The sequence below is a fragment of the Mobula birostris genome, chromosome 18 (genome assembly GCF_030028105.1).
Source record: "Mobula birostris isolate sMobBir1 chromosome 18, sMobBir1.hap1, whole genome shotgun sequence".
In the NCBI taxonomy this organism is placed as follows: Eukaryota; Metazoa; Chordata; class Chondrichthyes; order Myliobatiformes; family Myliobatidae; genus Mobula; species Mobula birostris.
The window spans coordinates 20,301,473-20,328,130 of NC_092387.1; the positions used below are offsets into that span (position 1 = coordinate 20,301,473).

At 43.2% G+C, this 26,658-nt stretch overlaps 1 protein-coding gene across 1 annotated transcript in view; it reads right to left on the reverse strand.

The window, feature by feature from the left end:
* Positions 1-12,263, reverse strand: part of slc28a1 (solute carrier family 28 member 1) — a 78,409-nt gene extending 66,146 nt beyond the window's left edge. The window contains exon 1 of the mRNA XM_072281950.1: positions 12,175-12,263. The gene's annotated coding sequence lies outside the window, so the exon portion shown is untranslated. The remainder of the gene's footprint in view (positions 1-12,174) is intronic.
* Positions 12,264-26,658: the final 14,395 nt, after the last annotated feature.

The following is a 26,658-nucleotide window of genomic DNA, read 5'->3' on the forward strand; positions in this document are numbered from 1 at the left end:
GTTAATGTTTGGTTATCAGGGTAAAACTAAGTTTAAAGTCTCCTGTAAATAAGTAGAGTTCGAATAAAAACGGTGTGTCTGCAAGGCCTTGGAGGAGGGAAAACTGCTTGCCTGTGTCGCCTGAGTCTGTGAGACTCTGCAATCCACTGGAGAAGTTGGAGGCTCTATGTCTGCATGTCTGAGTCCACTGGAGGCTGGAAGCCTAGAGCAGGCCGGTCCTGGGGTTAGAGGACTCTCTGTGTTTGTCCATGGGTGGTAGGAAGATAAAGGGTTTGTTTTGCTGTTGTTGCTTGTCTGTTCTGTGAAATTGTGGGCATGCTCTATTGGTGCATGGTTGTATGGCAATACTTGCGGCCTGTTCCCAGCACATCCTTAGGTTGTGTTATCTGTTAACTCAAATGACAGATTTCACTGTCTTTTTCAATAAATGAATCTGAATCTGAATTCAAGGAATACTAATGCCCTTGAATGGAAAATCTTACCAAAAAGCAGTGGATACAGCCCAGTCCATCACGGGTAAAACCATCCCCATCATTCAACATATCTACATGGAGCACTGTTGCAGGAAAGCAGCATCCATCATCAGGGATCCCACCCCCTAGTCCAACCTCTCTTTTCGCTGCTGCCATCAGGAAGAAGGTACAGGGGCCTCAGGTCTCACACCACCAGGTTCAGGAATAGTTGATACCCCTCAACTATCTGGCTCTTGAACCAAAGGGGTAATTTCACTTGCCTAAAATGTTCCCACAACCTATGGACTCACTTTCAAGGACTCTTCACCTCATGTTCTTGATATTTATTATTTATTTATTATTCTTGATCCTTTCTTTTCGTATTTGCACAGTTTGTTGTCTTTTGCACAGTGACTGAACGCCATAGTTGGTACAGTTATGGTTATTATTCTATGGTCTTATTGAGTACGTCTGCCAGAAAACAAATCTCAGGGTGGTATATGGTGATGTACATGTACTTTGATAATAAATATAGTTTGAAATTTAAACTTCGAATGTCAACATCTGTTGGGTACCTGCTGGTATCAGAGCTGTTGCTGCTGGAGAGAGGTGAACGATTTGGATTTCGAATGGGTTATGCAAATATTATTACAGCAGAGAAGATCCTCAGGGGAGAGTATAAACTGAAAACTCAGCCAACTCTCGGCAGCTCAGGAAGATCTACATAAATGATCAGACATATGTGCTGTCAGTGGATGGGTTAAAATGTATTTCTTTACTTTGAGGCAAGAAGTTTTAAGAATAAGGGTGATGAACTTCGCAGCTGAATAAGTAAGTGGAATTACGGTGTGTTCAATACTGAGATTTGGCTGCTTTATGGGCATGGGTGGCTGCTGGACATTCTAGGGTTTTGCTGTTTCAAAAGGGGAAGGAAATAGGTAAAAGAGGTGGAGGAGTGGAATTACTAATCAGGGATATTATCACAGCTATAGGAAGGGAATACGGTGTGAGGAAATGCCTAGAGTCAGAGTTCGTGGAAGTCAGAAGTGGGAAGGAAGAAATCACTCTATTACAAATACTCTATAGACGCCCTCCCCCCACCGACACACACACACACACACACACACACACACACACACACACACACACAATAGCAACAGAGGCAGTGAGGAACAGATCGGGAGGTAGATTTTGGAAAGGTGCAGAAATAACAGGGTTGTTGTCATGGGTGACTTCAATTTCCTTAATATTGAATTGCACCTCCTTAATGCAAAAGATTTTGATGGGGGCAGAGTTTGTTAGATGTGTCCGGGAAGGATTCCTGACAAGATGTGAAACCAGCTGAATAGAGTAGAGGTCCTACTGGATCTGATTTAGGCATTGAACCAGGTCGGGTTCAGATCTCTGGGTGGGTGAGGATTTCGGAGATGGTGATCAAAAGTCCCTGTCTTTAAGCGTAGCTGTGGACAAGAATAGAAGTAGATGGCATGGGAAAGTGTTTAATTTGGGAGAGGGCTAATTACAAGGATATTAGGAAGGAATGTGGGAATGTAATTCAGGAGTAGGATGTTCTCAGGGAAATGCACAGTGAAAATGTGGAGGTTGTTTAGGGAGCACTTGCATTTGGTTATGGGTGCTTGTCATACTGAGGCAAAGAAAAGGTGGTAGGTTGAAGGAACCATGGTTGACAGGAGAGGTGGAATTATTAGTCAAGAAGAAGAAGCAAGCGTTCTTAAGGTTTAGGATGCAAAGATCAGCCGGCTCTTGTGAATTATAAGGTTGCCAGCAAAGAGCTTAGGAAGGTATTTAGAAAGCTAGAAGGAGACATGAGAAGGCTTGGCAAGTAGGAATAAGGAAAACCCCAAAAGCATCCTACACATACGTGATCAAAGAGGAGATGTGTACCTGGCATTGGAGGAGATAGGGGGTGGTCCTTAAGGTACGCATACATCAGTATTCACTTGAGAGAGGGACCTTGATGAATGTGGGGTCAGCATAGAACAGATTAATATGCTGCAGCATGTTGAGGTTAAGAAAGAGACAGAGCTGTCCTTTTGAAGATAAGTCATTGGGGCCAGACAGGATATACTCCAAGTTACTACAGGAAGCAAGGAAGAGAATACTGGGGCATTGAAGATGATCTTTATGTCCTTCCTGGTCACAGGTGTGCTACCAGATGGTTAGAGATGGTAAGCGTTATTGGTTTGTTCAAGGAGGGTAATAGGGATCATCCTGGGAATTCTAGATCAGTGAGTCTTCTGTCACGGGAGGGTAAACTAATGGAGAGAATTCTTAGGGACAGGATTTATGAGCATTTGGAGAAGCAGAGTCTGATTAGGGATAGTTAGCATGTTTGTGAGGGGAAGTTCATACCTCATGAGCCTGATTGACTTTTTTAAGAAAGTGACAAAACAAATTGTTGAACGTAGAGTGGTAGATGTGGAGTATATAGGTTTTAGTAAGGTGTTTAACAAGGTACCCAGGGAAGGCTCATCTGGAAAACCATGAGGCATGGAAACATATCAGCATGGATTCAGAAATGGCTAGCCCACAGAAGGCAGAAAGTGGTAGTAGATCAAGCATATTCTACCTGGATGTTGGTGACGAGTGATTTTCTGCAGGGATATTCTGTGACCCAGGCTCTTTGTAATTTTTATAAATGACTTGGATGAGGAAGTGGAAGGGTGGGTTAGTAAGCTTGCAGATGGCCTGAAGGTCAGTGGTGTTGTGGTAGTGTAGAAGGTTGTTAAACGTTACAATGGGACATGTAGAGAATGCGGATCTGGGCTGAGAAGTGGCAGATGCAGTTAAATCTGGAAAAATATGAAGTGATACACTTTGGAGAGTGTAGAGGAACAGAGAGATCTTGAGGTCCAAGTCCATAGATCCCTCAAAGTTGCCGCACAAGCTGATGGGTTTAAAAGGTGTATAGTGCGTTGGCCTTTATTAGTTGGAGGGCTGAAGAGCCATGAGATAATGTTGCAGTTTTTCAGTATAAAACTCTGGTTAGACCTGACAAAGGGTCTCGACCCGAAACATCAACTGTACTTCTTCCTCTTAATGCTGCCTGGCCTGCTGCGTTCACCAGCAACTTTGATGTGTGTTGCTTGAATTTCCAGCATCTGCAGATTTTCTCGTGTTTACGTTCGACCACACTTGTAGAGTATTGTTTTCACTTTTGACCACCTCATTATAAGATTTGAAGCTTTAGAGAAAATGCAACGGATATTTACCAAGATGCTGTCTGGATTAGAGAACATGTCTTGTGAGGAAAGGTTGAGTGAACTTGGACTTTTCTCTTTGGAACTATAAAGGATGAGCAGTGACTTAATGAGATTATAAGAATAGACACCGTCCTCCAGGTTCAGAGGTTCAGCTCAGGGCTAACAATCCTGACCGGTAAAATAAATTGTTACAGGAACAGCAATGAAGAATCCTTCTACATCTGAGTATGATGGTATTTCTGACAGTAGTGAAATCTGGGAAACCCCAGACGTGATGAAGGAAGTCTTGAACACTACCTGAGGTGGAGGACCTTCTTTGCCACCCCAAATGCCAGTGGCATAACAGGCAGTAAGTAATAGATAAAGAAGACAGCCGGCCCCTTCTTCCCAAGGCAGCAGTGGCTAATGCAAGGGGAGATGTCCGAGGAGGCATTTTTACACAGAGAATGGCAAGTACCTGGAATAGGCTGCCAGGGGCGGAGGCAGAGGCAGAGGTAGAGATGCATGAGGGACATTTAAGAGAATCTTACTTAGGTGCATGGATGATAGAAAAATGGGCTGCGTAGGAGGGAAGGGTTAGATACATCCTCAGGAGTTGTGGAGATTCGCCATGTCATCAAAAATTTGGGCAAACCTCGACAGATGTGTGGTGGAACGTGTGATGACTGGCTGCATTATGGCCTGGTATAGGAACACCGAAGCCTTTGAGCGGAAAATCCTACAAAGGGTAATGGATTTGACCCAGCACGTCACGGGAAATACCTCCCGACAGTTGAGCACATCTACATGAAACATGGCCGTAAAAAAGCAGCATCATTCATCAAAGATTCTCACCACCCAGGCCATGCTCTTTTCTCACTGCTGCCATCAAGTAACAGGTACAGGTGTCTCAGGACTCACACCACCAGGTTGAGGAAGAGTCACTACCCTCAATCATCAGGGATCTGAACAGAATGTGGATAACTACATATGTTTAAGGACTCTTTTATCTTGTTATTTTATGCTCATTATTTATTGTTATTTATTTATATCTGCAGTTGCATAGTTTGCTGTCCATTGGTCCTGTTTACAGCTACTGTTCTATAAATTTGCTAACTATGCCCACAGGAAAAGAATGTCAGGTTTGTATGTGGTGATGTGTGTGTACCCTGATAATAAATTTTACTTTGAACTTTGAGTATCGTGCTGTACTAAGAGAATCAAAGTTAATATTTCTGGCCAAGGGCCCTTCATCAGAGCTGGGAAAGAGCAAAGGCAAGTTAATTAATGTTGAAGAGAGGGTGGAGAGGAAATGGGAAGAACAAAGAGCTGCTGGAGTCAGACCAATATTGTTATAAAGATATGATGCTGATGAAGCCTAGGACAGTCATCGATGCTCTGAAGAGTACACAGTACTTTGATGATTAATAACTATGAAATAAGACTCACAAAAGAGATTAATGTTTACGTGGTGTATCATTGTTTAGGGGAAGTCTATCTCTGTACAATCTGTTGGCAGCAATTCTACCTGTCTTGTAGTCACATTTTTTGGTCTCTGGCCACTGACCAAATCCAGACTATTATCCTGGCAGCTGGAAAGAATCCGTTGTCTATTTTTAGGTGACAATCTGAATTTGTTCATTTGCTTTAATCATCTTCAGTAAAAATACTAAAATGCAAATATGTTGAATAGCATAAACAACTTTCTTTTTTCTCCAGCATGGCTCTCCTTGAACATGGAACATAGAACAATACAATGCAGTAACAGGCGTTCAATCGATGGTGTCTGTGCTGAACATGATGCCAAATTAAACTAAATCTTTTCTGCCTATCTCCCTCCCTTCCCACTGCATATCCATCTAACATCTCTGAAATTCCCCTCAAGCATCTAACCCCTCTTTAATATCTACTTCCATGACCATTCCTTTCAACCTAGTCTTGGCACTTACCCACTCTCTGTATAAAAAAACCTTTTGCTCCACACATCTCCTTTAAACTTTCCCCCTCTCATCTTAAATGCATGTTCTCTAGTATTTGATATTTTCAGCTTGGGTTAAAGATTCTGACTGTCTGCCCTGTCGTTGCCCCTCATAATTTTTCAGCTTCCATCATGTCTCTCCTGAGCCTCTGCTGCACCAGAGAAAGCAACTCAAATTTGTCCAACTTCTCCTTATAGCTCATAGTAATCCAGGCAGCATCCTGGTAAACCCCTTCTGCACTCTTTGCAAAGCCTATAATGGCTGTCTTGGTGGTGTGGGGCAGCCTTTCTGTAACGGGGCGATCAGGATTGTATCCAGTGCTCCAACTGCAACCTAAACAAAGTTTTATATGGTCACTGGTCAGCATTGACTTAGGGGGATAAAGGGCCTGGTTCTGTGCTGCCTGTTCACATAGTTTATTGTCTGAAGCATATTAATTTGCAGTTTCGAGTTTATTTTGAGACTGGCAGTGTCAGTGGTCTGGAAGAAGTAACAGGACTAGACCAAACACAAGAGATTCCACAGATGCTGAAATCTAGAGTAACACACACAAAATACTGAAGGAACTTAGCAGGTCGGGTAGCGTCTGTGGAGAGGAATGAAGAGTCAATGTTTAGGGTTGAGATCCTTCATCATTTCCCTCTCAGCTCCCAGTCTCCTGCCTTCTCCCTTTATCCTTTCATACCCTGACCAATCAAGAATCTATCAAACTCTGCCTATGACTTGGCCCTAAATGTTGACTCTTTATTCTTCTTCATAGATGCCTCCTGACATGCTGAGGACTAGACAAAAAAAAATCATAAATTAAGTCAAGGTTTTTGAACACACTGTGAAGATGCAGTCTTGACATCAGTTGCTCAGAGAAGGCATTTAAGTGTAAAAGCATCCAAGACTCCTCATTATCCATCCACTGAAATGTGAGCAGTGTGGGAGTGCAATGCTCCGTCAGAGTACCAATAGGAATAAAGGTCAAGAGAAGATTACAGGAAGGGAGTGGGACAACCCTTTAAATCCATGTTCTGCCCCTAAAGTGCTCTGTTATGTGGAGTAATTGGGAAACCATAAAGCTTTGGAGCAGTAAAACAGGATTGATACAGAGCCTTTGCCCAAAACTTCAACAGTTGCTTTAGTCCAACAGGACTAAATTCGCTGCTTGACTCACTGAATTCTTCCAGTGCCTCCTTTTAGCTCCCAATTCCAACACCTGCAGCCTCTAGTGTCTCCAAAATCAAAGTCAACGTCACTGCTGAGCTTATTGTCATATTGCCCAAGTAAAATGAAAAACTTACTTGAAGCCGCTGCATAGGCACATAGTATTACAACACACAATATTGACAAGAATAAAAAACATAAGTTAACTATAACTTACTTCAAAAATCAAGAATGAGCACAATTAGAACAAAAACAACTTAACCCATTGAGGTGCAAAGTGGTCACGGTGTTGCTGTACTGAGGTAGTGATTAGGGTTCTGCAGCCTGGTTCAGGAACCAAATAGTTGAAGGGCAACAGATGTTCTTGAACCTGGTGGTGTGGGACTTTGGGCTTCTGTACCTTTTGCCTGATGGTAGCAGTGAGAAGATGGCATCTCAACCAAGGAACTATTGCAACCGTCTACACAGTGTAATCAAAATGACTTGATGTGACATCAGACCACAAGGCCATAAGATACCAGAGCAGAATTAGGCCATTTGGCCCATTGAGTCTGCTCTGCCATTTCATCATGGCTGATCCATTTTCCCTCTCAGCTCTCAATCTCCTGCCTTCTCCCTGTATCCTTTCATACTCTGACCAATCAAGAATCTATCAAGCTCTGCCTTAAATATAGAACATAGAACATAGAATAGTACAGCACAGTACAGGCCCTTCAGCCCACAATGTTGTGCCGACCCTCAAACCCTGCCTCCCATATAACCCCCACCTTAAATTCCTCCATATACCTGTCTAGTAGTCTCTTAAACTTCACTAGTGTATCTGCCTCCACCACTGACTCAGGCAGTGCATTCCATGCACCAAGCACCCTCTGAGTAAAAAACCTTCCTCTAATATCCCCCTTGGACTTCCCACCCCTTACCTTAAAGCCATGTCCTCTTGTATTGAGCAGTGGTGCCCTGGGGAAGAGGCGCTGGCTATCCGCTCTATCTATTCCTCTTATTATCTTGTACACCTCTATCATGTCTCCTCTCATCATCCTTCTCTCCAAAGAGTAAAGCCCTAGCTCCCTTAATCTCTGATCATAATGCATACTTTCTAAACCAGGCAGCATCCTGGTAAATCTCCTCTGTACCCTTTCCAATGCTTCCACATCCTTCCTATAGTGAGGTGACCAGAACTGGACACAGTACTCCAAGTGTGGCCTAACCAGAGTTTTATAGAGCTGCATCATTACATCGCGACTCTTAAACTCTTTCCCTCGACTTATGAAAGCTAACACCCCATAAGCTTTTTTTAACTACCCTATCTACCTGTGAGACAACTTTCAGGGATCTGTGGACATGTACCCCCAGATCCCTCTGCTCCTCCACACTACCAAGTATCCTGCCATTTACTTTGTACCCTGCCTTGGAGTTTGTCCTTCCAAAGTGTACCACCTCACACTTCTCCGGGTTGAACTCCATCTGCCACTTCTCAGCCCACTTCTGCATCCTATCAGTCTCTCTGCAATCTTTGACAATCCTCTACACTATCTACAACACCACCAACCTTTGTGTCGTCTGCAAACTTGCCAACCCACCCTTCTACCCCCACATCCAGGTCGTTAATAAAAATCATGAAAAGTAGAGGTCCCAGAACAGATACTTGTGGGACACCACTAGTCACAATCCTCCAATCTGAATGTACTCCCTCCACCACCACCCTCTGCCTTCTGCAGGCAAGCAGATTCTGAATCCACCTGGCCAAACTTCCCTGGATCCCATGCCTTCTGACTTTCTGAAAAAGCCTACCGTGTGGAACCTTGTCAAATGCCTTACTAAAATCCATATAGATCACATCCACTGCACTACCCTCATCTATATGCCTGGTCACCTCCTCAAAGAACTCTGTCAGGCTTGTTAGACATGATCTGCCCTTCACAAAGCCATGCTGACTGTCCCTGATCAGACCATGATTCTCTAAATGTCTATAGATCCTATCTCTAAGAATCTTTTCCAACAGCTTTCCCACCACAGACATAAGGCTCACTGGTCTATAATTACCCGGACTATCCCTACTACCTTTTTTGAACAGGGGGACAACATTCGCCTCCCTCCAATCCTCCAGTACCATTCCCGTGGACAACGAGGACATAAAGATCCTAGCCAGAGGCTCAGCAATCTCTTCTCTCGCCTCGTGGAGCAGCCTGGGGAATATTCCGTCAGGTCCCGGGGACTTATCTGTCTTAATGTATTTTAACAACTCCAACACCTCCTCTCCCTTAATACCAACATGCTCCAAAACATCAACCTCACTCATATCGTCCTCACCATCATCAAGTTCCCTCTCATTGGTGAATACCGAAGAAAAGTATTCATTGAGGACCTCGCTCACTTCTACAGCCTCCAGGAACATCTTCCCACCTTTATCTCTAATCGGTCCTACCTTCACTCCTGTCATCCTTTTTTTCTTCACATAATTGAAGAATGCCTTGGGGTTTTCCTTTACCCTACTCGCCAAGGCCTTCTCATGCCCCCTTCTTGCTCTTCTCAGCCCCTTCTTGAGCTCCTTTCTTGCTTCCCTATATTCCTCAATAGACCCATCTGATCCTTGCTTTCTAAACCTCATGTATGCTGCCTTCTTCCACCTGACTAGATTTTCCACCTCACTTGTCACCCATGGTTCCTTCACCCTACTATTCTTTATCTTCCTCACTGGGACAAATTTATCCCTAACATCCCGCAAGAGATCTCTAAACATCGACCACATGTCCATAGTACATTTCCCTGAAAAAACGTCATCCCAATTCACACCCGCAAGTTCTAGCCTCTAGTCATATACCCTATGACTTTGCCTCCACAGCTGCCTGTGGCAATGAATTCCACAGATTCACCATTCTCTGGCTAAAGAAATTCCACGTTATCTCCATTCTTAAAGGGCACCCCTCTATTTTGAGGCTGTGTCCTCTGGTCTTATATTCCCCCACCATAGGAAACATCCTCTCCACATCCACTCTATCGAGGCCTTTCAACATTCGATAGGTTTCAATGAGGTTGTCCCTCAATCAATTGAATTCCAGTGAGCAGGGCCCCAGAGCTATCAAACACTCCCCGTGTGACAAGCCTTTCAATCCTGGATTCATTTTTGTAAACCTCCTTTAAACCCTCTCCAATGTCAGCACATCCTTTCCTAGGTAACAGGCCCAAAACTGCTCACCATACTCCAAGTGAGGCCTCACCAGTGCTTTATAAAGCTTCAACATTGCATCCTTGGTTTTAGATTCTAGCCCTCTCAAAATGAATGCCAACATTGCATTTAACCATATAACCATATAACCAATTACAGCACAGAAACAGGCCATCTCGGCCCTTCTAGTCCGTGCCAGACTCTTACCCTATCCTATTCCCACCGACCTGCACTCAGCCCATAACCCTCCAGTCCTTTCCTGTCCATATATCTATCCAATTTAACTTTAAACGACAACATAGAACTTGCCTCAACCACTTCTGCTGGAAACTCATTCCACACAACTACCACTCTCTGAGTAAAGAAGTTCCCCCTCATGTTACCCCTAAACTTTTGTCCTCCAATTCTCAACCCATGCTCTCTTGTTTGAATCTTCCCCACTCTCAGTGGAAAAAGTCTAACCACGTCAACTCTATGAATCCCCCTCATAATTTTAAACACCTCTATCAAGTCTCCCCTCAACCTTCTACGCTCCAAAGAATAAAGACCTAACTTGTTCAACCTTTCTCTGTAACTTAGGAGATGAAACCCAGGCAACAGTTTAGTAAACCTACTCTGTACTCTCTAAATTTTATTGGCATCCTTCCTATAATTCGGTGACCAGAACTGTACACAGTACTCCAGATTTGGCCTTACCAATGCCTTATACAAATTCAACATTACATCCCAACTCCTATACTCAATGCTGTGATTAATAAAGGCCAGCAAACCAAAAGATTTCTTCATCACCCTGTCCACATGAGATTCCACCTTCAGGGAACTATGCACCATTATTCCGAGATCCCTCTGTTCTAAAGCATTCTCTAATGCCCTACCATTTACCATGTATGTCCTATTTTGATTAGTTCTACCAAAATGTAGCACCTCACATTTTTCAGCATTAAACTCCATCTGCCATCTTTCAGCCCACTCTTCTAACTGGCCTACATCTCTCTGCAAGTTTTGAAAACCTACCTCATCATCAGAACACCACCTATCTTAGTATCATCTGCATACTTTCTATTCTAATTTACCACCCCATCATCCAGATCATTAATATATATTACAAACAACATTGGACCCAGTACAGATCCCTGAGGCACACCTTCCTCTACACCGACTCAACCGGCAATTTAACCTTTAGGGAATCTGCGCGAGGACTCTCAGGTCCCTTTGCACCTCAGATTTTAGAATGTTTGAATTGGCTAAGTACAGCACCAACACTATATACAAGTTTGCTGATGACACCACTGTTATGGGCTGTATCAAAAGGGTGATGAATCAGCATACAGGAGGGAGACTGAAAACTTGGTTAAGTGATGTAATTACAACAACATCTCACTCAATGTCAATAAGACCAAGGAACTGATAGTAGACTTCAGGAGAGGGAAACCAGGGGTCCATGAGCCAGTAATCATTGGAGAGTCAAAAGTGGAGAGGGTCAGTAGTTATAAATTCCTGGGTGTCACTATCTCAGAGGACCTGTCCTGGATCCATCTTATAAACATCATTGCGAAGAAAGCATGACAGTGCTTGGCATTTATTGCTATTGATTTTTATCTGCATTTGCAAAGTTTGCTTAGTTTACAGTTTACAGTTACTGTTCTATATATTTGCTAACTATGCCTGCAGAAAAAGAAGCTCAGGGCTGTATGTGGTGACATGTATGTACTCTGATAATAAATTTTACTTTGAACTTTGAACGTTTAGAAAATAGTCTACCCTTTTACTTCTCCTACCAAAGTGCATGACCATACACCTCTCGACACAGTATTTCACTTCTTTGCCCATTCTCTTAATTTGTCTAAGTTTTTCTGCAGCCTGTCTGCCTCCTCTAAACTACCTGCCCCTCCACCTATCTTGCTATCGTCCGCAAAACTAGCCATAAAGTCAACAATTCAATTTGTCATCCAAGTCAGTGACATTCTGTAAAAAGAAGCGATCCCAACACAGACCCCTCTGGAACAGCTCTAGTCACCGTTAGACCACGGGCCTTTACTTAACTGGAGTGTCAGCTTCATCAAAGCCTCTCCTGTCAATGTACAAAGCCGTTCCAGAGCAGGAAGATTTAATAGTTTCTGTGAAGTTGTGCTCTGTGGCTCTGCTTAAGCAAGAGCTGGCTGCATCCCTGTTCAAACAGGTACAAAAGCAAAAAGGCAGGAACGCTTTCTCACAGTACTTACTTGGTTTGAGATAACGTGACCGTCCTCTTGTCGTCACCTCCGAAAACAACCTGCCTCTGTCCTTCTCAAAGGGTAACTCCACATTCACTTCCTGCACATGAGTAATTATTTCGTCAGGTATAGATAACCAGGATTATTTACCTGCCAGCCTTATCCTGAGTCTTATGCCAAGTTTGGTGATTACATAATCAAATGATTGAACAAGATTTGTGTCTTTATGATTCATGACTGGTGTTGCTAAATCATGTTAGGAGCTGAAGAGGGAAGAGATTTGAAATTATGTTTCCCCTTCCACAGTCTTGGATTGTCCCCAAAAAATCTTTGCAGAGATCACTTAGTTCTGAAGTGAAGTTACTGTTGCAGTATAGAAAACACAGTGGCTAATTTGTTTAAAACAAACTCCCACAAATATCAGCATGACCACGGCCAGATCATCTGTTTTAAATCATCAATGAATAGAACTTACAGAGTTTCATAAAATCATGAAGGGCATAAATGAGGTGGTCACAGTCTTTTCTCCAGGGTAGGGTGTTGTGTATTTAATATTTAAGTAATATCGTAAATATGTTGTTTGATTAAGCATTCTTCATCTGAATATTTCATTATGGGTTATATGTAAAAAACGTGAATTGCATATGTCATGACGCTACCACATGACATGTGCAAGCCTTGCTTAAAGTGGATATGAAGTACACGATTTATCTCCTGGCTCTCTTGTTTCTCTTCTAATTAGTTCAATGTTTTTTGACATTACAAAATTTAACAGTGGCAATGAATTGATTTTGAAACAAACCCGAGACGCCTACCGAACTGTTGTAGCAAAGTATTCGATTAAAGAAAGTGCAGTGAGGAACAATCGAGTTTTAAAAAAAAGCAGTGCAGCATGTGTTTTTCAGAAGGGAGGACACGGTCAAGTAAAAAAAAGACAGAAAACAGATAAATTCATGGGTTCATAAACAGTGGGTACCAGATGATAATAATTGTTTAAAAAACGCAGAAATGTCTGGCAACATCAGAAGGACTGAATGTTTCATTGCTCAATAAATAACTGGCTCATGTATATTGAGCTAATTGAACAGTATTTTGAGGCAAATGAAATGGCCAATGAGAAACAAATATCAATTTTGCTGAGTACATTTGGGTTTAAAGACATATGGTTTGCTTCAAAGATTGATTTCTCCAACCAAGCCAGCAGAAACATTTAGAAACAAAGCTATTGTTGAATTCCGAACACTTTAGGTTTCATAAGTGGAATCAAAAGGCTGAATTGAAGTGATTGTCTGAGAATTGTCAGTTCGGTAATGGGCTTACTGATGCACTGAGAGATTGTTTAGTTTTGGAGTCCTACAAGAAAGCATTAAAAAATTGCTTTTAACTGATGCGCAAATTACAATTAAAAAAAGCCATGGAAATAGCTGTGTCAATGGAAGCAGCAGACGGATGCAATGGAGTTGCAGTCAGCAATGAAAGTGTTCATGAACAAAATTGTAAACCAGCCTGGCCAAAGACATTTGTTACCGTTGTGACCGTGGCTCACATACACCAGACCAATGCAGGTTTAAAGCCGAAACTTGCAGAAAATACAACAAAGTAGGACTCACACAAAGAGCACGTCAGGCAGACAAAAATAAATGGACTTCACATGGAAGAGAAAACGATAAAAAGTCACGTTGCAGTTTCAAACAGCACGAATCTGCATGCTGTTGATAAAAAATCTGATAATGATGAGAGTACCACAGAACTGGCTAGCCTTGAAATTTACAATGAGAAAGCTAACAATAGACAAGCAGTGAGGCTTACACCACAAGTGAACAGCAAATTAATTAAAACAACAGGAATTCTGCAGATGCTGGAAATTCAAGCAACACACATCAAAGTTGCTGGTGAACGCAGCAGGCCAGGCAGCATCTGTAGGAAGAGGTACAGTCGACGTTTCAGGCCGAGACGATGTCTGTTGAGCAAATTAATTAAAATGGAATTGGACACTGGCTTGGCTGTTTCAGTCATTCCACAAAATGAAATTGAACAGTATTTCAAACATAATAAACTGAAGGCAGCAGAGATCCAGCTAAGAACTTATACTGTAGAAAAGATAACTCCTGTGGGAATGAGATTTGTAACAGTGAAATACAGCAGCTGACAAGCCAAATTGAGCTTGTATGTGGTAAAAACAGGAGAGCCGGCATTGTGGGGCATGAGTGGCCGAGACAACAACTTGATTGGAAATCCAACCATCATTTGAATATCACATCCCCTGCAATAAAGTTAACTGAAAGTGAATTAAGAGAGATACTGGATGATGCCACAACTGTCTCCATGCTGTACACCATGAACCATTGCCCAACAGAGGGCGAACAGGTATTGGTGCCATCAGGTTGGAAAGCATATTGGACCAAGAAAGGACCATGATGCTCAGAGGAATCGTGAAAGTGAAAGAAACATTGGTCAAGTTACAACAGTTTTTGTTGGTAACATATCTGAGAAAGCAAAAGGGTCTAGTGCTTTCAGAATCTAATGGATTGATACCATCCACAAACCTGTAAGGAAGCTCAAATCACAGCTTATGAGGGTCAAAGATGACCTGGGACTCAGGGTGGCTATAGTTTACAGGATTCCCTGTGAATGCAGAGCAGTTTGTATCGGCCAGATAGGACGCATGATGGAACCCTGCATCAAAAAGGACAGGAGGTTTGGGTTATCCAGAGAAATCGGCGGCAGCAGAATATTGGCCATAGGATTGACTTTGATGGTACAAAACTACTGTTTAAAATGTATAATGCTGAGGACGGCTGTATAGTAGTTGTATAGTATATCGTGTATATTGTTGAGATGCATTCTCTGTTGAGTTGGATTTTATAGCTAAGCAGGGAGGAGTGTTGTGCATTTAATATTTTAACAATATTTGAATAATAATTTGGTAATATTGTAAATATTTCTTTAAGCACTCTTGTTTTTTTAAAATAATTTATTATGGGTTATGTGTAAAAATACATGAATTCCATACATCATGCAGCTACCATGTGATATGTGTGTCCCTTGCTTAAAGTGGAAATGAGGCACACAGCTTATCTCCCAGCTCTCTTGTTTTTTCTTCTAATTAATTTAATGTTTTGAAGCTACAAAATGTAACAGTGGTGACTTTAATGATGCTGGGGTTCCGATGTTCTCCAAAGGATTCATTATGGTGCAGATGTGGTGGGACAATTACTTGGGTCATTCTCTTGTTCCATCAGAGGTTAGCATTGCCAACGAGAAGAGTGATTCACATTTCTCTTCTGGTCTCCAGGTGGGGCTGTGTGTTGGAGGCCCAGATAGTTTGGAGCGGAGATGGTGGCGTTGGTGGGGTGGGTGTGATGGAGAGGGTTGGAATGATTCCATTGTGGCTTGGAACAGAAATCCCACTGCACAGGAATGCAAGAGGCTGCAGAGAGTAATGGTCACATCCTGGTCCATCATGGGCAAATCCCTCCCCACCACTGACAGCATCTACTGGAGGCACTGCCTCAAAAAGGTGGCATTTATAAAGAAGGATCCTCAGCACCCTCTTCTCACTGCGACCATTGGTCAGGAGCTACAGAAGTCTAAAGTTCCATGCCACTGTGTGCAGGAACAGTTAATACCCTACAACCATCAGGTTCTTGAACTGACTTGTGTAACCCTAACCCTACCTCAGCAACGGGACACCATGGACCACCTCTTTCACCACCACAGACTTGGCTCTGTGTCCTTGTTTCTTTATCTGCTTTTGCATAAACATGTTTTTCACTGGATGGGATGACCTCATGTATAACCTACATACTGTACAATTCATATTTGGTGAGTCACCTTTATCTAGTGCCTGGGATGCTGCTGTAAGCACATGTTTCACCTGCACCTCACGTGACTATCAACTTGACTTGGTTCCTTAGCGAGCAGCATTTGTGGCTGGTGGAGGAAGCAGCTGGAGGCTGGGGATAATGGGGGGAGCGGTGGGTGTTGGAGATGTAGAGTTTGCATAGTCTTCCCACCCCCCAAACTTCTACTGGGTGCTTCTGTTTCTCCGATGACTAAGGAACCAAAAAGAACCAAGGGGGAGATGATAGGCATGTGTGTGAGAGAGAGAATAAGTTGCAGGTCTGGAGAGAGATGAAAAGGGAAATGGGGCTAAAGGGATTCCTCAACTGGGACCCAATAGGAATCCTGGGATGGGGGGAAATTGTAGGTTGGAGAGTCCTGCAGGCTGACAGGGTCCTGATGGAATTACTTAGAGATAGAGGATATTGGGGGCATTTAATGTGTGGTAAGGGTGAGATAGGGACTTATATGTATTTCATTCACTTCAAAGGCCTTCTAGCTCTGTGTTGCAATATGAAGGCCATGTTACCCCAGCTGTGCCTCATAACCATCATCTCTCAGATAACACAGTACACAGATCCTTCCATTGCTTCAAATGGAACATTGCACAGGGAGTGACTTCATTGTTGTGGTCCTTTTGGTATCCATCTAAGTGGAAGATCCAAGCTTTCATTTGCCAATGTGGTGGGGAACAATTCAGTTCCGGTCTCATTAACGTGCCACGAGTCCAGTCGTGGCACATGGTCATCGCAGCTGTCTCTGAGCATGGGGATTTCCCCCTTTGGTTCTCCAAGATGCCTGGATCCCATGTTTACAAGAGCTGCCTCGTGTGTTGCTCCACCCGATCAATTCAGGAAGGGCATTTTCCATAAATTGCCCCATGTGACTCAGCTTTTTCAGATACTCCCGTCACCCCACTTCCATAAACTTCACTTCTTCTCTCCCTCCACCTCAAACCCCCTCCCGGAATTGAATATTTCAGGCAAGGTGATGTGAATTGGGGTGGGAGGAGGGAGATTGAGGTAGGTGGTGTGAGCTGGGGAGGCTCAGCAGCAGATACCCAGGAATTTCTTACTTTCCTTTCAGGGCCCAATGGCCATCATGCCAGTGCCCAAGAAGAGCAGGATGAGCTGCCTTAACAACTATTGTCCAGTAGCACTCACATCTAATGTAATGAAGTGCTTTGAGAGGTTTGTTATGGATAGAAATAACTCCTCTCTCTCAACAAGGATACGGACCCACTGCAATGTGCCTATCACACAGTAGGTCTACAACGGATGTGATCTCAATGCTCCACGCGGCCTTGGATCACCTGGATGATATTAATACTTATCTTGGGATACAACTCAACATTCAACACAATCATACAGCCAATTCTAATTAAAAGGCTTCACAGCCGGGGCCTCTGTATCTCCATTTGAAACTGGATTGTTGACTTCCTCACTGGAAGGCCACAATCTGTGCAGATCCGGAATAACATCTCCACCTCACTGACGATCAACACTGGCGCACCTCAGGGATGTGTGCTTAGCCCACTGCTCGACTCTCTCTACACCCACGACTGTGTGGCTAGGCACAGCTCATATGCCACAACTATTGTAGGCAGAATTTAAGATGATGATGAGAGGGCGTACAGGAGCGCAATATATCAGCTGGTTGAGCTGTGTCACAGCAACAACAATGCACTCAACGCCAGTAAAACCAATGAGCTGATTATGGACTTTACAAAGGGTAAGATGAGGGAAGACACACCAGTCCTCATCGAGGTGTCAGAAATGGAAAGAATGAGCAATTTCAAGTTCCTGGGTGTCAACATCTCTGGGGATCTATCCTGGGCCCAACTATCGATGCAGTAGCGAAGAAGGCACTGCATATTTCATTAGGAGTTTGAGGAGATTTGGTATATCACCAAAGACACTCATAAATCTCTACAGATATACTGTGGAGAGCATTTTAACTGGCTGCATCACCATCTGGTATGGGGGGGGTGGTGGTTGGGGTGGGTGTATACTGAGCAGAATTGAAAGAAACTCAGAAAGCTGTGAACTCAGTCAGCTTCAACATAGGCACCAGCCTTCCCAGCATTCAGGATATCTTTAAAGACCATTATCTCAAAAAGGAGGCATCCATCATTAAGGACCCCATCACCCAGGATGTCCCCTCTTCTCATTTCTACATCAGGAAGGAGGTACAGAAGCCTGGTGGCACACACTCAGCAATTCAGGAACAGCTTCTTCGCCTCTGCCATCCAATCTCTGAATGAACCCGTGAACACTACTGCAATGTTTATTTGTCTTGCACTACTTATATAATTTAACTATTTAATATATATATACTTACAGTAATCCACAGTTTTTCTTTTCTAATATTATGTATTGCATTGTACTGCTGCTGCAAAGACAGCAAATTTCAGGGCATATGCTGGTGATATTAAACCTGATTCTGATCCTGGTTCCGGGAGAGTGGAGGACCAGATTTCAAACCCTGCACCTTAAACTTTTTACAACAGTGGAAGCCATCCTAGCCCATAATTAACCTGATCAAAAAAACTTCTCAACCAGTTTCCAGGCCCTTTAAAACAACAGTAAACATCCTGTCAAACAATAAATGAATACATTTGTTTATTCAATGTACATTTCCCAGCCACTTTCAATTCAAATGGGCTTTCACTTGTTGCTAATGTTGTTTGATATACAAATATCATTAGATACAGAAGCAATTGCTCTTTCCTGATATGTGTCATTGTGTGGTCTATGGTAATCTCACTAACCCAGCAGTGATTAGATTGACATTGCTTATTGTTTAATTAGAATTCAATCGACTCAGCATCTCCTGTGGTCTTGGTTGGTGGAGAATCGATTGTCCCACCCCAGAGACCTGAGCATGCAATTAGCCCACAATTCTACAGTTCTTGGCCCAGCTGGTGTGCAGAAGCTTGTAGACTAGTTCCACCAGCTTTTCATGGATGGTCCGGGGAGAATGTCCCTGGGGTCTGATGAGATCCAGTAGAACAACTTTCGACATGCACTACAATTGGGGATGTCCAAAATTGTGGCCACTTTATTCACCTATCTCAATTTCTCACTGTTGGAGGGGCTGCCTCTTCATAGAGGGATCCAGCACAGAAATAGGACCTTTAGCTCACTGAGCCCATGCTGACCATCAACCGCCCATTAACTCCAAATCTTATGTCAATCCCATTTTTATTCTCATCATTTCCCCCCAGACTCGACCACTCACCTAAACGCAAGGGTAGAAATTACAGCAGCCAATTAATCTACAAGTCTCCATGTCTTTCTTTGTATGTGGGGGAGACTGGAGGACCCAAGGAAAACCTATGTGGTCACAGGGAGAAAGTGGAAACTGCGCAATCTCAGCAACAGAAGTCAGGTTTGAACCCAGGTCTCTGGCACTGTAAGGCAATGGCTCTGTCAGCTCTGCCACTGTGCCTATGAGTTAGGATCTCAAGTATGTATAAAATTTTCCCAAAGAAGGGCAAAAGCTGTTGATGTCTTGTCAAGTGCTCTCCCAGTAGAGATTCACTCAAATAGATCACCTCGCTGTGATGTAAATTTTGCTCATGGGGGATTGCTGTGTTTAAAATGGTCATCAGCTTCCTTAACTTATTAATACTTCTACCATGTCACCTTCCTGTCAGCTTGAACCAGTCTGTCCATTCTCCTCAGACCTCTCATTAGCAAGGTACTTTCACCCACAGAACTGCTGCTCATTGGATGCTTTTTGTTTCTCGCACCATTCTCCATAAACTCTAGATCTGCTGTGTGTGAAAATCCCGGGAGATAAGAAGTTTCTGAGATACTCAAACCATCCCATCTGGCACCAGCAATCATTCCACGATCAAAGTCACTTAGATCTCATTTCTTCCCCATTCAGATGTTTGGTCTGACAACAACTGAACCTCTTGGCCTTGCTTGCATGTCCTTATGCACTGAGTTGCTGCCACATGATTGGCTGATTGGATATTTGCATTAACCAGCAGGTGTACCTAATAAAGTGCCACATTAATGCTACACCAATCCCATTCTTTATTCTCCCCTCCTTGGTAAAAGTTACTTTAAAAAAGGTAATTTTTTTTTCCTTTTTTCCAGAATTATCTCCAAACTCATATCAAGATCCAATGATCATTTCCTGGAATGGATATGTGTCGGCTGTAATCTACTTCATATTTGTCCTTCTATTTTTTGGACGCCAGCCCACACCCTCAGTTGAATTAGTACATTTACCAATGAGCAACAGCGAAAAAAATATATAGCATAGCAATGCATCACGTTTTGTTTGACAGAGTTGAAATTTGGGTGTTCCTTTGACAAAGGCCATTTTTGGTCCTACACCCAGTAAAGTGCACCAGATAAAGCCAGGCCAACTTTCAGCCCAGTGATAGATCACACAGCATAGGTCCAAAGGTCCAGAAGATGGCAACATTTGTAGATAGAGTGGTGAAGGAGGCATACGGGATGCTTGCCTTCATTATGTGGTTGAGTGGGATCTGGGATCAGCCAAGATGGAATGACAGATCAGACTCAGAGTGGCTTAATTCTCCTCCTATGTTTTATGCTCTGATTAGCCAGGGAATAGTGTAGAAGAGCAAGGAGGTCTTGCTACAACTTTATAAAACATTGTTTAGGTTTCAGCTGGAGAATGGAATGCAGCCTGCTTGATACATTAGAGGACAGACGTGGTTACATTGGAAAGGGTGTAGAGCAGGAGGTCCCAACCATTTTTATGCCATGGGCCAATACCGTTAAGCAAGGGGCCTGTGAACCCCAGTTTGGGAACCTCTGATGTAGAGAGATTCATCAGGATGTTGCCTGGGAAGGAATGTTACAGTTACAAGAAGAGACTGGTTAAGCCAGGTTTATTTTCCCTGGAATGAAAGAGGCCCAGAATGGGACTTGATGGAGATATAGAAATTTTGCGAGGGGCATAGATGGCTAGACAGGAAAAAAAAACTTCTCTCCATGCCGCAGGCATCCAAGACCAGAGGGCAGAGTTTGAGAGGAGGAGTGAAAAGCTTAGAGAAGACCTGAGGAAGAATATTTTTTTACCTGGGGGGGTGTAGCAAACTGGAACTCACTGCTTGAGAAGGTGATGGAGGCAGAGATTCTCTCAATATTTCATAAGCATCTCGTTGATCACTTCTATCGCCAAGGCATTGAAGATGATGGGCAAATGGGATTAGTACAGGTAGGCGCATGATGGTTAGCATGGGCACAAAGCGCTGAAGGGCCTACTTGTGTGCTGTGTGACTCTACAGAGAGTAGTATGGAAGGGAACTGCCTGAGATCACTTGGCTTATGGGATGTGAGGTATCCTTTTCTGGTGGGGGGGGGGTGTGAAGGGAGTCTGCTTTCACTTCCTATACTCCCACAATATGGCTTCCGCCCTACCAGAACCAGAGCCTTGGTTGCCAATGGTGGGCAACCTTGGGATCCATGGAATCAAAGTACGAGGATCAGCCTGGAAAGGAAGTAGCTCTCACAGAGAAAGGACAGAGTCGTATTTAATGCAATACTGGGAGACCTCATCAGATCAGGCAACATCTACAGAGGTAAGCAGACAACTCATTTCCCTCTATAGATGGTGCCTGGCCTGCTGAGTTCCTCCAGTGCTCTTTGTGTTGCTCCAGATTTCAGCAGCTCCAGCCTCCTGTGTCTCCAGTTGTTGTCACTGGTTGCTGTAGCCAGGAGAATGGTTGGCAACGGTCAATGTCAGTACCCCTGGTACCCAGAGCACAGCAGTGAAATGGAACTGAAGTCCTGGACTCTGAGAGGCATCCTGCGACTCCCTGGGATAGACCCACCTCCACTGATGGCTAAACTGTCTATCTGCCTGTGCCATGTTTTTGGAGAATTACAGCGGCCTTCCACTGAATTGAACCTTGCAGCATTGACTGTCACTGAGACCCTTTGCTACTCTGTCTGTTAGGGCTTGGGCAAGCCATTGCAATCCCTAATGTATTTTAAGGTACTGCATCAGTGACATGCACTGTAATCCGGGCCGGTACATTCATGTTGGTCTGGAAGAGTGCTGACTTTCGCATTCATTGTAAGAACAAGCAGTAGGAGGGGAGGCCATTCGGCTCCTTTGAGCTGTTCTGCCACTCATCAGGAGCATTGTGAACCTCCTCAATGTCCTATCTCAATGTCGTTGACCCATCAATATCCAGAAACCCGCCAAGCACTGCATTCAATTATGGGGTCTCCAAAAACCTTCAGGATAGAGAATTCCAAAGGCACACCACCTTCTGAATGAAGAAAATTTCTCTCATTCCACCTTTGAGGTATAATATGCCAAAGGAGCAGGAGTGATTAGCCCTCGACCAACGCCACTGACCAGCTTTTGCCATTATCTCACTGTGGATTAAAAAAGTTGCTACATTACCCTTCACTGGAGTATTGTGAGTAGTTTTGGACTCCTTAAAGAATTACTGGTAGAGTAGGTTTAACAGAATGATCAAGGCATGATGTAGATGTAGATATAGATAAAATGACGCTGGAGATATTGTAATGAGAGATGCAGAGATGGCAGAGGAACTGAATGCGTATTTTGCATCAGTCTTCACAGTGGAAGATGTCTGTAGTATACCGGACATTCAAGAGTGTCAGGGGAGTGAAGTTTGTACAGTGAAAATTATGACTGAGAAGGTGCTCAGGAAGCTTAATGGTCTGAGGGTGGATAAATCTCCTGGACCTGATGGAATGCACCCTTGGGTTCTGAAGGAAATAGCTGGAGAGATTGCAGAGGCATTAACAATGATCTTTAAGGAATCGATAGATTTTGACATTGGACTGGGTAACTGGAAAATTGCAAATCTCACTCCACTATTTAAGAAGGGTGGGAGACAGCAGAAAGGAAACTATAGACCTGTTAACCTGACATCAGTGGTTGGAAAGCTGTTGGAATCGATTGTTAGGGATGAGATTATGGAGTACCTGGATTATGGAGCACATGACAAGATAGGCCATAGCCAGCATGGTTTCCTGACAGGAAAATCCTACCTGACAAACCTACTGCAATTCTTTGAGGAAATTACAAGCAGGGTAGACAAAGGAGATACAGTAGATGTTGTGTACTTGAATTTTCAGAAAGCTTTTGACAAGGTGCCGCACATGAGGCTGGTTAGCAAGATAGGAGCACGTGGAATTGCAGGGAAGTTACTAGTGTGGGTGAAGCATTGGCTGGTCAACAGAAAACAGAGAGTGGGAATAAAGGGATCCTATTCTGGATGGCTGCTGGTTACCACTGGAGGTCCATAGGGTCGGTGTTCGGACCACTGCTTTTTACGATATATGTCAATGATTTGGACTATGGTATTAATGGATCTGTGGCTAAATTTGCCAATGGTACAAAGATAGGGCAAGGAGTGGGTAGCGTTGAGGAAACAGAGGGCCTGCAGAGAGACTTAGATAGTTTAGGGGAATGGGCAAAGAAGTGGCAAATGAAATACAATGTTGGAAAGTGTATGGTCATGCACTTTGCTGGAAGAAATAAATGGGCAGACTATTATTTAGATGGGGAGAGAATTCAAAATACAAAGATGCAAAGGGACTTGGGAGTTCTTGTGCAGGATACACTAAAGGTTAACCTCCAGGTTGAGTCAGTGGTGAAGAAGGCGAATGCAATGTTGGCATTCATTTCTAGAGGTATAGAATATAAGAGCAGGGATGTGATGTTGAGGCTCTATAAGGCACTCGTGAGACCACACTTGGAGTATTGTGTGCAGTTTAGAGCTCCTTATTTTAGAAAGGATATACTGACATTGGAGAGGGTTCTGAGAAGATTCACGAGAATGATTCCAGGAATGAAAGGGTTACTGTATGAGGAACGTCTGGCAGCTCTTGGGCTGTATTGCCTGGAGTTCAGGAGAATAAGGGTGGATCGCATAGAAACATTCCAAATGTTAAAAGGCCTGAACAGATTAGATATGGCAAAGTTATTTCCCATGGTAGGGGATTCTAGGACAAGAGGGCATGACTTCAGGACTGAAGGACGTCCTTTTAGAACTGAGACATGGAGAAATTACTTTAGTCAGAGGGTGGTAAATCTGTGGAATTTGTTGCTATGAGCGGCTGTGCAGGTCAAGTCATTGGGTGTATTTAAGGCAGAGATAGATAGGTTCTTGATTAGCCAGGGCATCAAAGGGTATGGGGTGAAAGCAGGGGAGTGGGGATGACTAGAAGAATAGGATCAGCCCATGTTTGAATGGCGGAATAGACTCGATGGGCCAAATGGTCTACTTCTGCTCCTATATCTTATGGTCTTATGATCCCTGGCTGGAATTAAACGATTAATGCATGAGGAGCATTTGATGGCTCTTGGATTGTATTCATTGGTGTTTTGAAGAATGAAGGTTGAGGTGGCGGGGGAGGTGGTGCGGTTGTCATTGGCACCTATTTAAAATTGAAAGGCCTAGATAGTGTATACGTGGAGAAGATGTTTCCTATAGTGGGAGAGAGTCTAGAACCAGAGCCTCAGAATAGAAGCACATCCCTTTAGAACAGAAGTGAGGAGGATTTCTTTTTTACCAGAGGATGGAAAATCTGTGGAATTCATTGCCTCAGTAGAGGTTGTTAGGTTTTTGATCAGTAAGCGTGTCAAGGGTTTACAGGGAAAAGGCAGAAGAAAAGGGTTGAGAGGGATAATAAATCAGCCCTGATACAATAGCGGATCAGACTCGATGGGCTGAATGGCCTAATTCTGCTCCTAAATGTCTTATGGTCTGCTGTGAGTGAGACTGCACTTTGAAAGGGTTAGGCATATTTGCTTTTCATCAGGGGTTACAGCAGATCATCTCGCACTTCCCCAGAGAGCTAATACGAACCAACGTCTCATCAAAACAGCAAAGTAACAGAGGTGAAGATGTGACACCGAGAAAGCAGCATATTGCTAAAGTTCCAGACCAAAATGAGGTTGGTAATACTGCGGCCTGTGGAATTCAAAGACCAGCAGCAACCTGGCGAGGACCAAGTTCAGGTGCAGAAAGGAGAGGGTTGTAGTTAATGGCTGTTTTCCACACTAGAGAATATTTGGTCAGTGTCAGCAACACTGGTTTTGTTAATATAAGTTAATGAGTTAATGATTTATTCCTGGCTGTGCAGATTTGCAGATGACTTGGAAGTGTTGGAAACAAGTTCCAGAGGAGGCTGAAGATGTGTCAGAAGCTGATGGACTGTGTATGCATGTAGATGATGAAACTGAATTGAATTAGATTGACTTTATTACTTACGTCCTTCATATACATGAGTAAAAATCTTTATGTTACATCTCTGTCTAAATGTGCAATGTGCAATTTATGGTAATTTAAAATAAATATTATGTTCAACAGGATAGTCAATATAACACAGAAATACAGATGCGCCTTCTATCAGACAATGATGCACTTCAGGATAAATCAGAGACATACAGAAGGACACAGAACAATACAGCACAGGAACAGGCCTTTCTGCCCATGATGTCCGTGCTGACCATGATGCTGACTTAAACTGTAAACCTGCCTGCACATGGTCTATATTCCTCTAACCCTCCATTGCCTGCCTGCTCATCTGTCCACCAAAAGCACGGTTATCATTCCTGCTTGCACCACCTACCACTCTCTGTGTAAAAATGTTGCCTCATAAATCTCCTTTAAACATTTCCCCTCTCACTTTGAACCTGTGCTCACTAGCATTTGACAATTGCAACCTTGGGAAAGGACTCTGACTACTTATCACCTCTCACAATTTTGTCGTCTTCTATCAGGTAATACCTCAGGCGGTGATGCTCCAGAGTAAACAACCCAAGTCTGTCCATCCTCTCCTTGTAACTTATTCTCTCTAATCCAGGAAACATCCTGGAGAGGCTCTTTGGCACCCTCTCCAAAGCCTCTGCATCCTTCCTGTAGTGTGTCAACCAGAACTGCACAGAGCATGTGAAATGTGGTCTCACCAAAGTTTTAAATAGAGTTGCAACATAACTCACAATTTTTATACTCAAATTCTCAACTGATGAAGGCAAATATGGTCTCTGTCTTCTTTACCATCCTACCCACTTGCTTGGCCACTTTCAGCGAGCTATGAATTTAGACTCCAAGATCCCTCTCAAAATTCAAAGATGAAAATATACTTATTATTAAAGTATGTGTACTATATACAACCTTGAGATTTGACTCCTTACAGACAGCCATGAAACAAGGAAACCCAATAGAACCCATTAAAAAAGACTATCAAACACCCAATGTGCAGAAAAAAATCAAATCATACAAACAATTAAAAGTACGCAAATTATCTTCAGAACTGAAGTTCATGAAAGTGAGTTCACAGCCATGAAGACAGTCAAGTCCAGTCAAGTCCAGTCAAGTCAAGAGGCTTTCTATTGTCATTTCAACCATAAGCTGCTGGTATAGTACAGAGTAAAAACGAAACAACGTTTCTCCAGGACCATGGTGCTACATGAAACAACACAAAACTACACTAGACTATGTGAGACAGCACAAGGCTACACTAGACTACGTAAAACAACACAAAAACTACACTAGACTACAGACCTACACAGGACTACATAAAGTGCACAGAACAGTGCAGGGCAGTACAATAAATAATAAACAAGATAATAGGCACAGTAGAGGACAAATTACAATATAATAATAAATGA